This window comes from Scyliorhinus torazame, chromosome 8 (assembly GCF_047496885.1).
Source record: "Scyliorhinus torazame isolate Kashiwa2021f chromosome 8, sScyTor2.1, whole genome shotgun sequence".
Classification (NCBI taxonomy): Eukaryota; Metazoa; Chordata; class Chondrichthyes; order Carcharhiniformes; family Scyliorhinidae; genus Scyliorhinus; species Scyliorhinus torazame.
The window spans coordinates 100,456,477-100,470,086 of record NC_092714.1 but is presented as its reverse complement, the minus strand read 5'-3'; the positions used below and the strand labels follow the sequence as shown (position 1 = coordinate 100,470,086).

At 46.3% G+C, this 13,610-nt stretch overlaps 1 protein-coding gene across 2 annotated transcripts in view; it reads right to left on the bottom strand.

Moving 5' to 3' along the window:
- Positions 1 to 13,610, bottom strand: part of LOC140428010 (interleukin-1 receptor accessory protein-like 1) — a 2,037,829-nt gene that overhangs the window by 974,210 nt on the left and 1,050,009 nt on the right. The gene's annotated exons all lie outside the window — the stretch shown is intronic.

Sequence of the window (13,610 nt, the reverse complement as noted above, 5' to 3'; positions counted from 1 at the left end):
GCAAACGAGGTAAAATTGGGACGATGACAACATTGTTTAATTTTAAATTGACTAAAAGCCCAGTATATTATTTACATTCACAATGCAGCTATTATATAGCTAGAACTGCTGAATCTTCTATATTTTTCTTTAGCTGATGATGTAATTGAATTAGAATCATAGAATTTACAGTGCAGAAGGAAGCCATTCGGCCCATCACGTCTGCACTGGCTCTTTGAAAGAATACCCTACCCAAGCCCACTCCTCCACCTTATCCCCATAACCCAGTAACTCCACCCAACACTGAGGGCAATTTTGGACAGTAAGGGCAATTTAGCATGGCCAATCCACTTAACCTGCACATCTTTGGACTGTGGGAGGAAACCGGAGCACCCGGAGGAAACCCACGCACACACAGGGAGAACGTGCAGACTCCGCACAGACAGTGACCCAAGCCGGGGATCAAACCTGGGACCCTGGAGTTGTGAAGCAATTGTGCTAACCACTATGCTACCGTGCTGCCCTTATATAATTACACCCTTATAATCCAGTTTGAACTAGTCATTAGTCTTTACCTTCCTCTGTTGGAATTTACACTTTTAGACTGGTGCAGGGAGTGAATGCTCATTATATCAAATTCATGCTTTTGTGCTCAAGTCTTGGCGTGGGACTTCTTTCTGACTCATAGACAGGAGTGCTACCCACTGAGTCACTGCTGACAGTTGATGAAGAGCAGAGGCGTTCTCTTGGCAGGCTGGCCAGTATTTAACTCTCAACCAATATCCCTGAGGCAGATTATTTGAACACTTGTCCCAGTGTTGTTTGCGGAACTTTACTGTGGACAAATACAACTTTCCCTTACCATGACTACAGCAGAGACCATACTTCAGTGATGAGGGAGTTGAGAATATAAGAACATAAGAAATAGGAGCAGGAGTAGGGCATTTGATCCCTCAAGCTTGCTCCATCATTCAATACGTCCAAGGTTGATCTGAATGTGACCTTAATTCCTACTTGCCTCATAACCCTCAACTCACTTGTCAATCAAAAATCAGCCTTGAATATATTAAATAATCTTTATTCGTGTCAAAAGAATGCTTACATTAACACTGCATTGAAGTTACTGTGAAAATTCCCTAGTCGCCACACTCCGGTGCCTGTTCAGGTACACAGAGGAAGAATTCAGAATGTCTAATTCACCTAACAAGCACGTCTTTTAGGACTTGTGGGAGGAAACCGGAGCACCTGGAGGAAACCTACGCAGCCACAGAGAGAATGTGCTGACTCCGGACCGACATTGACCCAAGCGGGAATCAAAGCCGGGACCCTGGTGCTGTGAAGCAACAGTGCTAACCACTGTGCTACCATGCCACCTTGACCCAGCCTCCATTGCTCTCTGTGGGAGAGAATTCCAAAGACTAACAACCCTCTGAGATAAAAAAAATCCTCCTTGTCGCCGTCTTAATTGGGAGATTGCTTTTTTTTTTATTAAATATTTTATTGAAAATTTTTGGTCAACCAACACAGTACATTGTGCATCCTTTACACAATATTATAACAACACAAATAACAATGACCTATTTTATAAACAAAAAATGAATAAATAATAAATAACAAAAATGAAAACTAGCCCTAATTGGCAACTGCCTTGTCACAAGTAACACTCTCCAAAAATATAATTTAACAGTCCAATATATAATTATCTGTAGCAACGACCTATACATACTATACAGTATATATTAACAACCCTGACAGTCCTTCTGGTTCCTCCCCCCCCCCACCCCCCTCCCGCCCCCCCCCCCCCCCCCCCCCCCCCCCGATCCTGGGCTGCTGCTGCTGCCTTCTTTTTCCCATTCCGTCTATCTTTCTGCCAGGTATTCGACGAACGGTTGCCACCGCCTGGTGAACCCTTGAGCCGACCCCCTTAGGACGAACTTAATCCGCTCTAGCTTTATAAACCCCGCCATGTCATTTATCCAGGTCTCCACCCCCGGGGGCTTGGCTTCTTTCCACATTAGCAATATCCTGCGGCGGGCTACTAGGGACGCAAAGGCCAAAACATCGGCCTCTCTCGCCTCCTGCACTCCCGGCTCTTGTGCAACCCCAAATATAGCCAACCCCCAGCTTGGTTCGACCCGGACTCCTACTACTTTTGAAAGCACCTTTGTCACCCCCATCCAAAACCCCTGGAGTGCCGGGCATGACCAAAACATATGGGTATGATTCGCTGGGCTTCTCGAGCACCTCGCACACCTATCCTCCACCCCAAAAAATTTACTGAGCCGTGCTCCAGTCATATGTGCCCTGTGTAATACCTTAAACTGAATCAGGCTTAGCCTGGCACACGAGGACGACGAGTTTACCCTGCTTCGGGCATCTGCCCACAGCCCCTCCTCGATCTCCTCCCCCAGCTCTTCTTCCCATTTCCCTTTTAGTTCATCTACCATAGTCTCCCCTTCGTCCCTCATTTCCCTATATATATCTGACACCTTACCATCCCCCACCCATGTCTTTGAGATCACTCTGTCCTGCACCTCTTGTGTTGGGAGCTGCGGGAATTCCCTCACCTGTTGCCTCGCAAAAGCCCTCAGTTGCATATACCTGAATGCATTCCCTTGGGGCAACCCATATTTCTCGGTCAGCGCTCCCAGACTCGCGAACTTCCCATCCACAAACAGATCTTTCAGTTGCGTTATTCCTGCTCTTTGCCACATTCCATATCCCCCATCCATTCCCCCCCGGGGCAAACCTATGGTTGTTTCTTATCGGGGACCCCCCCAAGGCTCCAGTCTTTCCCCTATGCCGTCTCCACTGTCCCCAAATCTTCAGTGTAGCCACCACCACCGGGCTTGTGGTGTAGTTCCTCGGTGAGAACGGCAATGGGGCTGTCACCATAGCCTGTAGGCTAGTCCCCCTACAGGACGCCCTCTCTAATCTCTTCCACGCCGCTCCCTCCTCCTCTCCCATCCACTTACTCACCATTGAAATATTAGCGGCCCAATAATACTCACTTAGGCTCGGTAGTGCCAGCCCCCCCCTATCCCTGCTACGCTGTAAGAATCCCTTCCTCACTCTCGGGGTCTTCCCGGCCCACACAAAACCCATGATGCTCTTTTCAATCCTTTTAAAAAAAGCCTTCGTAATCACCACCGGGAGGCACTGAAACACAAAGAGGAATCTCGGGAGGACCACCATCTTAACCGCCTGCACCCTCCCTGCCATTGACAGGGATACCATATCCCATCTCTTGAAATCCTCCTCCATCTGTTCCACCAACCGCGTTAAATTTAACCTATGCAATGTGCCCCAATTCTTAGCTATCTGGATCCCCAGGTAACGAAAGTCCCTTGTTACCTTCCTCAACGGTAGGTCCTCTATTTCTCTACTCTGCTCCCCTGGATGCACCACAAACAACTCACTTATCCCCATGTTCAATTTATACCCTGAAAAATCCCCAAACTCCCCAAGTATCCGCATTATTTCTGGCATCCCCTCCGCCGGGTCCGCCACGTATAGTAGCAAATCGTCCGCATACAAAGATACCCGGTGCTCTTCTCCTCCCCTAAGTACTCCCCTCCACTTCTTGGAACCCCTCAACGCTATCGCCAGGGGCTCAATCGCCAGTGCAAACAATAATGGGGACAGAGGGCATCCCTGCCTTGTCCCTCTATGGAGCCGAAAATATGCAGATCCCCGTCCATTCGTGACCACGCTCGCCACTGGGGCCCTATACAACAGCTGCACCCATCTAACATACCCCTCTCCAAAACCAAATCTCCTCAACACCTCCCACAAATAATCCCACTCCACTCTATCAAATGCTTTCTCGGCATCCATCGCCACTACTATCTCCGTTTCTCCCTCTGGTGGGGCCATCATCATTACCCCTAACAACCTCCGTATATTCGTGTTCAGCTGTCTCCCCTTCACAAACCCAGTTTGGTCCTCGTGGACCACCCCCGGGACACATTCCTCTATTCTCATTGCCATTACCTTGGCCAGGACCTTGGCATCTACATTTAGGAGGGAAATAGGTCTATAGGACCCGCATTGTAGCGGGTCCTTTTCCTTCTTTAAGAGAAGCGATATCGTTGCTTCAGACATAGTCGGGGGCAGTTGTCCCCTTTCCTTTGCCTCATTAAAGGTCCTCGTCAGTACCGGGGCGAGCAAGTCCACATATTTTCTATAGAATTCGACTGGGAATCCATCCGGTCCCGGGGCCTTTCCCGCCTGCATGCTCCTAATTCCTTTCACCACTTCTTCTACCTCGATCTGTGCTCCCAGTCCCACCCTTTCCTGCTCTTCCACCTTGGGAAATTCCAGCCGATCCAAGAAGCCCATCATTCTCTCCCTCCCATCCGGGGGTTGAGCTTCATATAATTTTTTATAAAATGTCTTGAACACTCCATTCACTCTCTCCGCTCCCCGCTCCATCTCTCCTTCCTCATCCCTCACTCCCCCTATTTCCCTCGCTGCTCCCCTTTTCCTCAATTGGTGTGCCAGCAACCTGCTCGCCTTCTCCCCATATTCGTACTGTACACCCTGTGCCTTCCTCCATTGTGCCTCTGCAGTGCCTGTATTCAGCAAGTCAAATTCTACATGTAGCCTTTGCCTTTCCCTGTACAGTCCCTCCTCCGGTGCTTCCGCATATTGTCTGTCCACCCTCAAAAGTTCTTGCAGCAACCGCTCCCGTTCCTTACTCTCCTGCTTCCCTTTATGTGCCCTTATTGATATCAGCTCCCCTCTAACCACCGCCTTCAACGCCTCCCAGACCACTCCCACCTGGACCTCCCCATTATCATTGAGTTCCAAGTACTTTTCAATGCACCCCCTCACCCTTAGACACACCCCCTCATCTGCCATTAGTCCCATGTCCATTCTCCAGGGTGGGCGCCCTCCTGTTTCCTCCCCTATCTCCAAGTCCACCCAGTGTGGAGCGTGATCCGAAATGGCTATAGCCGTATACTCCGTTCCCCTCACCTTCGGGATCAATGCCCTACCCAGCACAAAAAAGTCTATTCGCGAGTAGACTTTATGGACATAGGAGAAAAACGAGAACTCCTTACTCCTAGGTCTGCTAAATCTCCACGGGTCTACACCTCCCATCTGCTCCACAAAATCTTTAAGTACCTTGGCTGCTGCCGGCCTCCTTCCAGTCCTGGACTTCGACCTATCCAGCCCTGGTTCCAACACCGTATTAAAATCTCCCCCCATTATCAGCTTTCCCATCTCTAGGTCCGGAATGCGTCCTAGCATCCGCCTCATAAAATTGGCATCATCCCAGTTCGGGGCATATACGTTTACCAAAACCACCGTCTCCCCCTGTAGTTTGCCACTCACCATCACGTATCTGCCCCCGTCATCTGCCACTATAGTCTTTGCCTCGAACATTACCCGCTTCCCCACTAATATAGCCACCCCCCTGTTTTTCGCATCTAGCCCCGAATGGAACACCTGCCCCACCCATCCTTTGCGTAGCCTAACCTGGTCTATCAGTTTCAGGTGCGTTTCCTGTAACATAACCACATCTGCCTTAAGTTTCTTAAGGTGTGCGAGTACCCGTGCCCTCTTTATCGGCCCGTTCAGCCCTCTCACGTTCCACGTGATCAGCCGAGTTGGGGGGCTTCCTACCCCCCCCCCCCCTTGTCGATTAGCCATCACCTTTTTCCAGCTCCTCACCCGGTTCCCACGCAGCTGTATCTCCCCCAGGCGGTGCCCCCCCGCCCATCCTCTCCCATACCAGCTCCCCCCTCTCCCCAGCAGCAGCAACCCAGTAATTCCCCCCTCCCACCCCCCCCCGCTAGATCCCCCGCTAGCGTAATTACGCCCCCCATGTTGCTCCCAGAAGTCAGCAAACTCTGGCTGACCTCGGCTTCCCCCCGTGACCTCGGCTCGCACCGTGCGACGCCCCCTCCTTCCTGCTTCTCTATTCCCGCCATGATTATCATAGCGCGGGAACCAAGCCCACGCTTCTCCCTTGGCCCCGCCCCCAATGGCCAACGCCCCATCTCCTCCACCTCCCCTCCTCCCCCCATCACCACCTGTGGGAGAGAGAAAATTACCGCATCGCAGGATTAGTACATAAAACCCTTCTTTGCCCCCCACATTCGCCCCACCACTTTGTTCGAACGTTCTTTTTAATAACCCGCTCATTCCAGTTTTTCTTCCACAATAAAAGTCCACGCTTCATCCGCCGTCTCAAAGTAGTGGTGCCTCTCTCGATATGTGACCCACAGTCTTGCCGGTTGCAGCATTCCAAATTTTATCTTCTTTTTATGAAGCACCGCCTTGGCCCGATTAAAGCTCGCCCTCCTTCTCGCCACCTCCGCACTCCAGTCTTGATAATCGCGGATCACCGCGTTCTCCCATTTACTACTCCGAGTTTTCTTCGTCCATCTAAGGACCATTTCTCTATCCTTAAAACGGAGGAATCTCACCACTATGGCTCTGGGAATTTCTCCTGCTCTCGGTCCTCGCGCCATCACTCGGTATGCTCCCTCCACCTCCAACGGACCTGCCGGGGCCTCCGCTCCCATTAACGAGTGCAGCATCGTGCTCACATATGCCCCGACGTCCGCTCCCTCCACACCTTCAGGAAGACCAAGAATCCTCAGGTTGTTCCTCCTTGCGTTGTTTTCCAGTGCCTCCAACCTTTCCACACATCGTTTCTGATGTGCCTCCTGCGTCTCCGTCTTCACCACCAGGCCCTGTATATCGTCCTCATTCTTGGCTGCCTTTGCCTTCATGACCCGAAGCTCCCGCTCCTGGGTCTTTTGTTCCTCCTTTAGCCCTTCGATCGCCTGTAGTATCGGGGCCAACAGCTCTTTCTTCATTTCCTTTTTGATCTCTTCCACACAGCATTTCAAGAACTCTTGTTGTTCAGGGCCCCATGTTAAACTGCCACCTTCCGACGCCATCTTGGTTTTTGCTTGCCTTCCTTGCCGCTGTTCTAAAGGATCCACTGCAATCTGGCCACTTCCCTCTCCTTTTTCCATCCGTATCCAGGGGAGATTCCCTTCTGGTTTACCGCACAGTGTTTTTAGCCGTCAAAATTGCCGTTGGGGCTCCTATCAAGAGCCCAAAAGTCCGTTTCACAGGGAGCTGCCGAAATGTGCGACTCAGCTGGTCATCGCCGCACCCGGAACTCGACTCAGATTGCTATTTTTAAAATGTGCCCCAGTACTAGTTTCCCAAGAGGGAACATCTACTCAACCTCTACCCTGTCAAATTCCCTCAGAATTCTATATGTTTCAATACGATCATCTCTCATTTTTCCAAATTCCAATTAGTATAGGCCCAAGTCGCCTACCCTGTCCTCATAAGACAAACTCTTCATGCCATGAATCAGTCTACTGAACCTTCTTTGAACTGCTTCCAATGTAAGTAGGTCCCTCCCTAAGTAAGGTGACCAAAACTGTGCACATTACTTTCGATGTGGTCTCAACATTACCCTCTACAGTCATAGAAAGACTTCCCGAATTTATATTCCATCCCCCTTGCAATGAAGGCCACCATTCCACTTATCATCCTCATCATTTGCTGTTCCTGCATGTTAACCTCTTGGGATTCATGGAAAGGGACACCAAAATCCCTCTGCAGCATTCTGTAGTCTCTCTCCATTCTAATATTTTGTTTTCCTATTCTTCCTGCCAAAGTGGATAACCTCATATTTTCACATTGTATTCCATCTGCCAGATGTTTGCACACTCACTGAACTTATCAATATCTCTTTCCAGCCTCTTTGGATCCTCTGTGCAACTTGCTTTCCTATCTCCCTTTGTATGACTAACAAATATAACTACAATACAACTGGTCCATTCATCCAAGCTATTAACATACATCACAAATAATTGAGGCCCAAGTACTGGTCCCTGTGGCACCCCACTAGTTACAGTTTGTCAATCTGAAAAAGATCAATTTATCCCAATGCTCTATTTCCTGCTAAGTTTGCCAGTTCTCTATCCATGCCAAAATATTACCCCCAATATCATGAGCTGTTATTTTGTGTGGTAACATTTTATTTGGCATCTTATCAAATGCCTTTTGGAAATCCAAATGCACATCTAATGGTTCTCTTTTATCCACTCAACTTGTTACATCCACCAAGAAATCTAATAAATTTGTCAAATACCATTTCCTCTTTGCAAAATTATGTTGATTTTCTCTGATTACATAATGATTTTCTAAATACTTTGTGACTGACAATGGCTTCTAGCATTTTACCAGTTAGGCTAACTGGCCTATGGTTTCCCGTTTTCTGTATCCTTCCTTTCTTGAATACATTTATCACTTTCCAATCTGTTGCCACCTTTCCAGAAGCTTCGGAATTTTGGAAGGCCAACACATCCACTACCTCTGCAGCGACGTCTTTAAGATCCTCAGGTGCAGGCCACCAGTTCCAATCTTAAGTTCCATTAGCTTTCCGAGTACTTTTTTCTCTTGTAATCAGGGTTGTTTAAAGTTCCTCCCTCCCTTTTGCCTCTTGATTTTCTACCATTCTCAGGATGCTTTTTGTGCCTTCTACTGTGAAAACAGATACAAAGTACTTGTTCAAAGCCTTATTTCCCATTATTAATTCCCCAGCCTCACCCACGAAAGGGCTAAGCACAGTTTAGCTACTTCTTTTCCTTTTTATATACTGGCAGAAGTTTTTATTGTCTGTTTTTATATTTTGTTAGTTTTCTCTCAGATTAAAATGTAACGAAGAGAGAGAAGTTGTAGGTTGGTTTCCAAAGCTTTCTCAGTCTTCTGGTCTTGATGGATTCTCTTATCATAGAAGTATATTTTTATATTTTATTATGCATGGATTTTCTCACAAAGTCATAATATCTGGCAATTCCCATAATCAGCCTGCTTCATACCTCTAACCGCAACTGCCTCCTAGCCCAGATGCCAGATGCATCTGGGTGCAGCACAACCGCTACCCAGTGGAGCTGAGCTTCAATTGACTGAACCAGCATCTTTAAGAGACCTGCTGAAAAACATCCCAGAAATTTCAAAGAGAAGGTATGCAAATTGCTTTTCCTGTCCCTATCACCCCATGGGATTCCCTACCAATAACCCTGTCCCCTATTGGCAAACTGCCTATAAATACTTGTCCAGTGCTGATATCTTATTTGCATCTTTTCGGCGAGCTATGAGTACAGTACCTTGAACTGGAAAATCACCCCTTGTGCTCTTCCTCTCAAATTCCTTTTTCTCTGCTCTTTGTGAAGCTTTATAAAGGTTTTTCTTGCCTTTGGATGGGTAGGTGTTGAATGGCATTCGGGGAATTTACAGCAACTAAAACTATTTTGGAGCTTCTTGGTTATGTGTGATTTCTTTTTCAAAGTTCTTTTTTAGCTTTGGTGGGTACTAGCATAAACTTTTCCTGGCATTAGCTCGACCCTGCACTGGTTCCACCTTGCATTGATTTCATGTAGCAGTATTTCACCTGGTATTGGCTTAATCAAATGTTAAATTAACCTAGCAATAGATGTGACCTACTGTAGTATTAGTTATATACGGTATTGGAATGAATCATTGTTGGCTTCACATGGCAGTAGCTTTATCTAATAATGGCTGATCGATCTGATATTTTCTGCAATATGACTGACTACTCTTTTAGATGCCAGAGACCAATTGGACCATAGGCTGACAGAGATAGCCAGCTAGACAGAAGCAGACAGAAATAGTGCGATAGATAGATAAATAAAGCAATCAATACAGAGATAGATAATCAGATAGAGGGAGAGAAATAGCTAGATAATCATACAGAACAGTAGATAAGCAGATGGATCAGCGAAGTCAACTCTGAAAAAACATAACAAATCAAAATGTAATTCTGATACAGCAACAGAATGCATGCATCAGAACACTTTTTGTTCACTTAGTTATGATTGAGTCAGCAATTCGAACAATAGTGTCTTTGATGACACTATTGTTCGAATTGCTGACTCAATCATAACTAAATTGTACCCGCTTTGGTTGAAATGCGAAACACAGTTGATCCACTCAAAATTGGCGCTTGGAGAGAGTACAGCATGTTTGAGTCTTTGAGGGTGAAAAATGATCGAATTTCGCTCCCATTAACCTTCATGCAAACATTAAACCAGCAGGAAAAAAAAAATCATCTCAACACAGAAGCAATGCAATGAAAACTGATATCCAGATTTGTTGCCCAAATATTTTTCCATGCCATCACAATGCCATCCAGGGTTCAATGCAGGGAATAGTTAGTTAAGAATTTGCTTAAAAAAAATACATTTGTGATAGAAAACTGTTTAAAATGATGGAACCCAAGACACCTGCAGATAAATTGCTGAGCTCAATGTTAAATACCTGAAGTTGAAAAATAGCTCTAGGCACTGTCATCTACAGTTTCAGCAACAAGAAAAGCAGCATATAAGATCCGCTGCTTTCAGGCCCAAACTACAGATTTGCATTGGGAATTTGTACTATCCTGGGTGTGAATTCCAATGTGCACAACTTGGTTAAAATTTTGTATTCTAGGATTCTAGGAGTGAGAATTTTACCACAAGGCGAAGAGAAAATAATAAATCTCTATTTATGCTGCAAGGTATGCAAATCTAATAAGCTACTGGAGGTTTAATTTGCAACATATCAGCCACTCATTAAGTACATCGGATGCAGTAGAATTATGAGCACAAATTGAAAGAATCCATTATATGATATTGGGTTATAGCAAATTAGCAAAGCTCCAAAAATGTTACAACTGATAAAAAATATAGTTTACTGCAGTTCCCTACTTCTGATCCCAGTAAACAGGACACACTGAGATTCTGATGCATACTTTTGGTTACTTAAAAACTGTGTTGCCATCATGCAGTCTTGAGGCCCATTTTCATCATAGGTACAATCAACATAGAGTTAAATGCTTAGTTTTGAGGAACAAACTTTACTAAATTCTTTATAAAGGATGGCCATCCTACATTAAAATCGGAAACTTTGAATACATTTGCTGTTGTGGCTTTTTCAAAGAAAGAGTCATCTGTAACAATGTATTTGAACACTGAAATGGTGGAGTTTCTAAATAGCCACCATTACTACATTATTCGGTCGATATATGTGGATCCAATATTTTTTGACAAATGTCACCTCTCCTTAGCTATGGCAGGTAGATCACCCCAATACAGTGGAACACAATCACTGACATCCTTGTACAGAAGCAAAATACTTCCGTTGCTGTGAATCTGAAATGCAAACAGAAAACGCTGGAAATATTTAGCAGGTCAGACAGCATCTGCGGTGAGAGAAACAGACTTAATGTTTCAGGTCATGATGACAATTCATCAGAACAGGACAGACCTGCTGAATATTTCCAACATTTACTGTTTTTAATATCACTGACATCCTTTCTAACTCTCCCTCAGGTCACGGTGACCCAAAGCTGCTGACAGCCGAGAGGCAAACAAGTCACCATCATCTGAGCCCTTTGGAGAATATCGCTCTCTACATCAAGGAACTGACTGCCACAGGCATCCAGCATCACTGAGAACATTCAGGACAACAGTATGTTTCTGCCTCAAGACTTTTTACAACTCCCAGTGCACAAGAGCATGATAAATAGGATAGGAATAGACTATTTGGCCCCTCGAGTGCCATCCAATAATCACATGGCTGATCTGACTGTGGCGTTAACTCCACTTTCACATCTGCTCCCGATAATCCTTGACTCCCTTGTAGATCAAAAATCTGTCTCAATCAGCCTTGAATATATTTAATGATCCAGCCTTCCCTGCTTTCTGAGGTAAAGAATTCGAAATAATAATGACCCTCGAAGAGAAAAAAAATCATTCTAATTTTTGTAAATTCGTTTACGGGATGTGGGTTTCGCTGGTTAGGCACATTTATTGCCCATCCCTAGTTGCTCTTCAGATGGTGGTGGTGAGTTGCCTTCTTGAACTGCTGTAGTCCTTGAGGTGTAGGTACACCCACTGTGCTGGTAGGGAGGGAGTTCCAGGATGTTACCCCAGCGTCAGTGAAGGAACGGTGATATATTTCCAAGTCAGGGTGGTGAGTGACTTGGAGGGGAACCTCCATGTGGTGGGGTTCCAAGGTATCTGCTGCTCGTTCTTCTAGATGGTAGTGGTTTGGGGTTTGAAAGGTGCTGTCTGAGGAACGTTGGTGAATTACTGCAGTGTATCTTGTAGGTGGTACACACGGCTACCACTGTTCGTCAGTAGTGGAGGGTTTGAAGTTTTGTGGAAGGGGGAGCAATCAAGCGGGCTGCTTTGTCCTGGATGGTGTCGAGTTTCAGGAGTGTTGGAGCTGCACTCATCCAGGCAAGTGGAGAGTATTCCATTACACTCTTGACTTGTGCCTTGCAGATGGTGGACAGGCTTTCGGGGGTCAGGAGATGAGTTACTTGCCGCAGGATTCCTAGCCTATGACCTGCTCTGGCAGCCACAGTATTAAAATGACAAGTCCAGTTTAGTTTCTGATCAATGGTAACCCCCAGGATGTTAATTGTGAGGGATTCAGCGATGGTAATGCCATTGAATGTCAAGGGGCGATAGTTAGTTCCTCTCTTGTAGGAAATGGTCATTACCTGGTACTTGTGTGGAGCAAATGTAACTGCCACTTGTCAGCCCAAGCCTGCATATTGTCCAGGTCTTGCTGCATTTGGACCAAGCCTGCATAATGTCCAGGTCTTGCTGCATTTGGACATGGACTGCTTCATTATCTGAGGAGTCGGAATGGTGCTGAACATTGTGCAGTGATCCGCAAACATCTCCACTTCTGACCTTATGATGGGAGGGAGGTCATTGATGAAGCAGCTGAAGATGGGTGGGCCCAGGACACTACACTGAGGAACTCCTGCAGTGATGTCCTGGAGCTGGGATGACCACCAACCACCACAACCATCTTTGTGCCAGGTATGACTCCAACCAGCAGAGAGTTTTCCCCTGGTTCCAATTGGCTCCAGTTTAGCTAGGGCCCCTTGATGCCATACTCGGCCAAATGCTGCCTTGATGTCAAGGGCAGTCACTCTCACCTCATGTCCATCTTTAATGGGAGATTGCTTATTTGTAAACTGTGCCCCCCTTGTTCTAGATTCTCTCAGCATCTACACTGCAAACTCCCTCAGAATTTAACATGTTTCAATAAAATCACCTCATTCTTGTAAACTCCAATGAGCACAGGCCTAACCTTTCCCCATAAGATAACCACTTTATCCCAGGCATCAACATAATGAACCTTCTCTGAAATATCACCAATGCAAGTATGCCCTCTTCAGGTAAGGAAACCAAAACTGTACACAGTTCCATAGCTGTGATCTCACCAGTGTTCCACATAGCTGCAGCAGGACTTCACTACTTTTCTACTTTCTACTGTAGGTTGCGGTACATTCCTTTGTTCTTTTTTCTTTGTTTGAGGTGGGTATTTTTTTCAGTGGACTCAGATGAGGACTTTGGTGGGGTGGCATGCAGGAGAATGCTGAAGTCTATGTATACCGAGATGCATGGTGTATTGACATGCCTGTCAGCCTCTTATCACTGTCAAGGGGCATCGGAAAATTCAGTTCCAACATGGCGTAGATCCTGGAGCTCATCCCCTCCAGTGTGAGGGTTGTGGCCAACTCTACGGTAGCACTTGTGAACCCACGTGTAATCCAGTTGCAGCACATG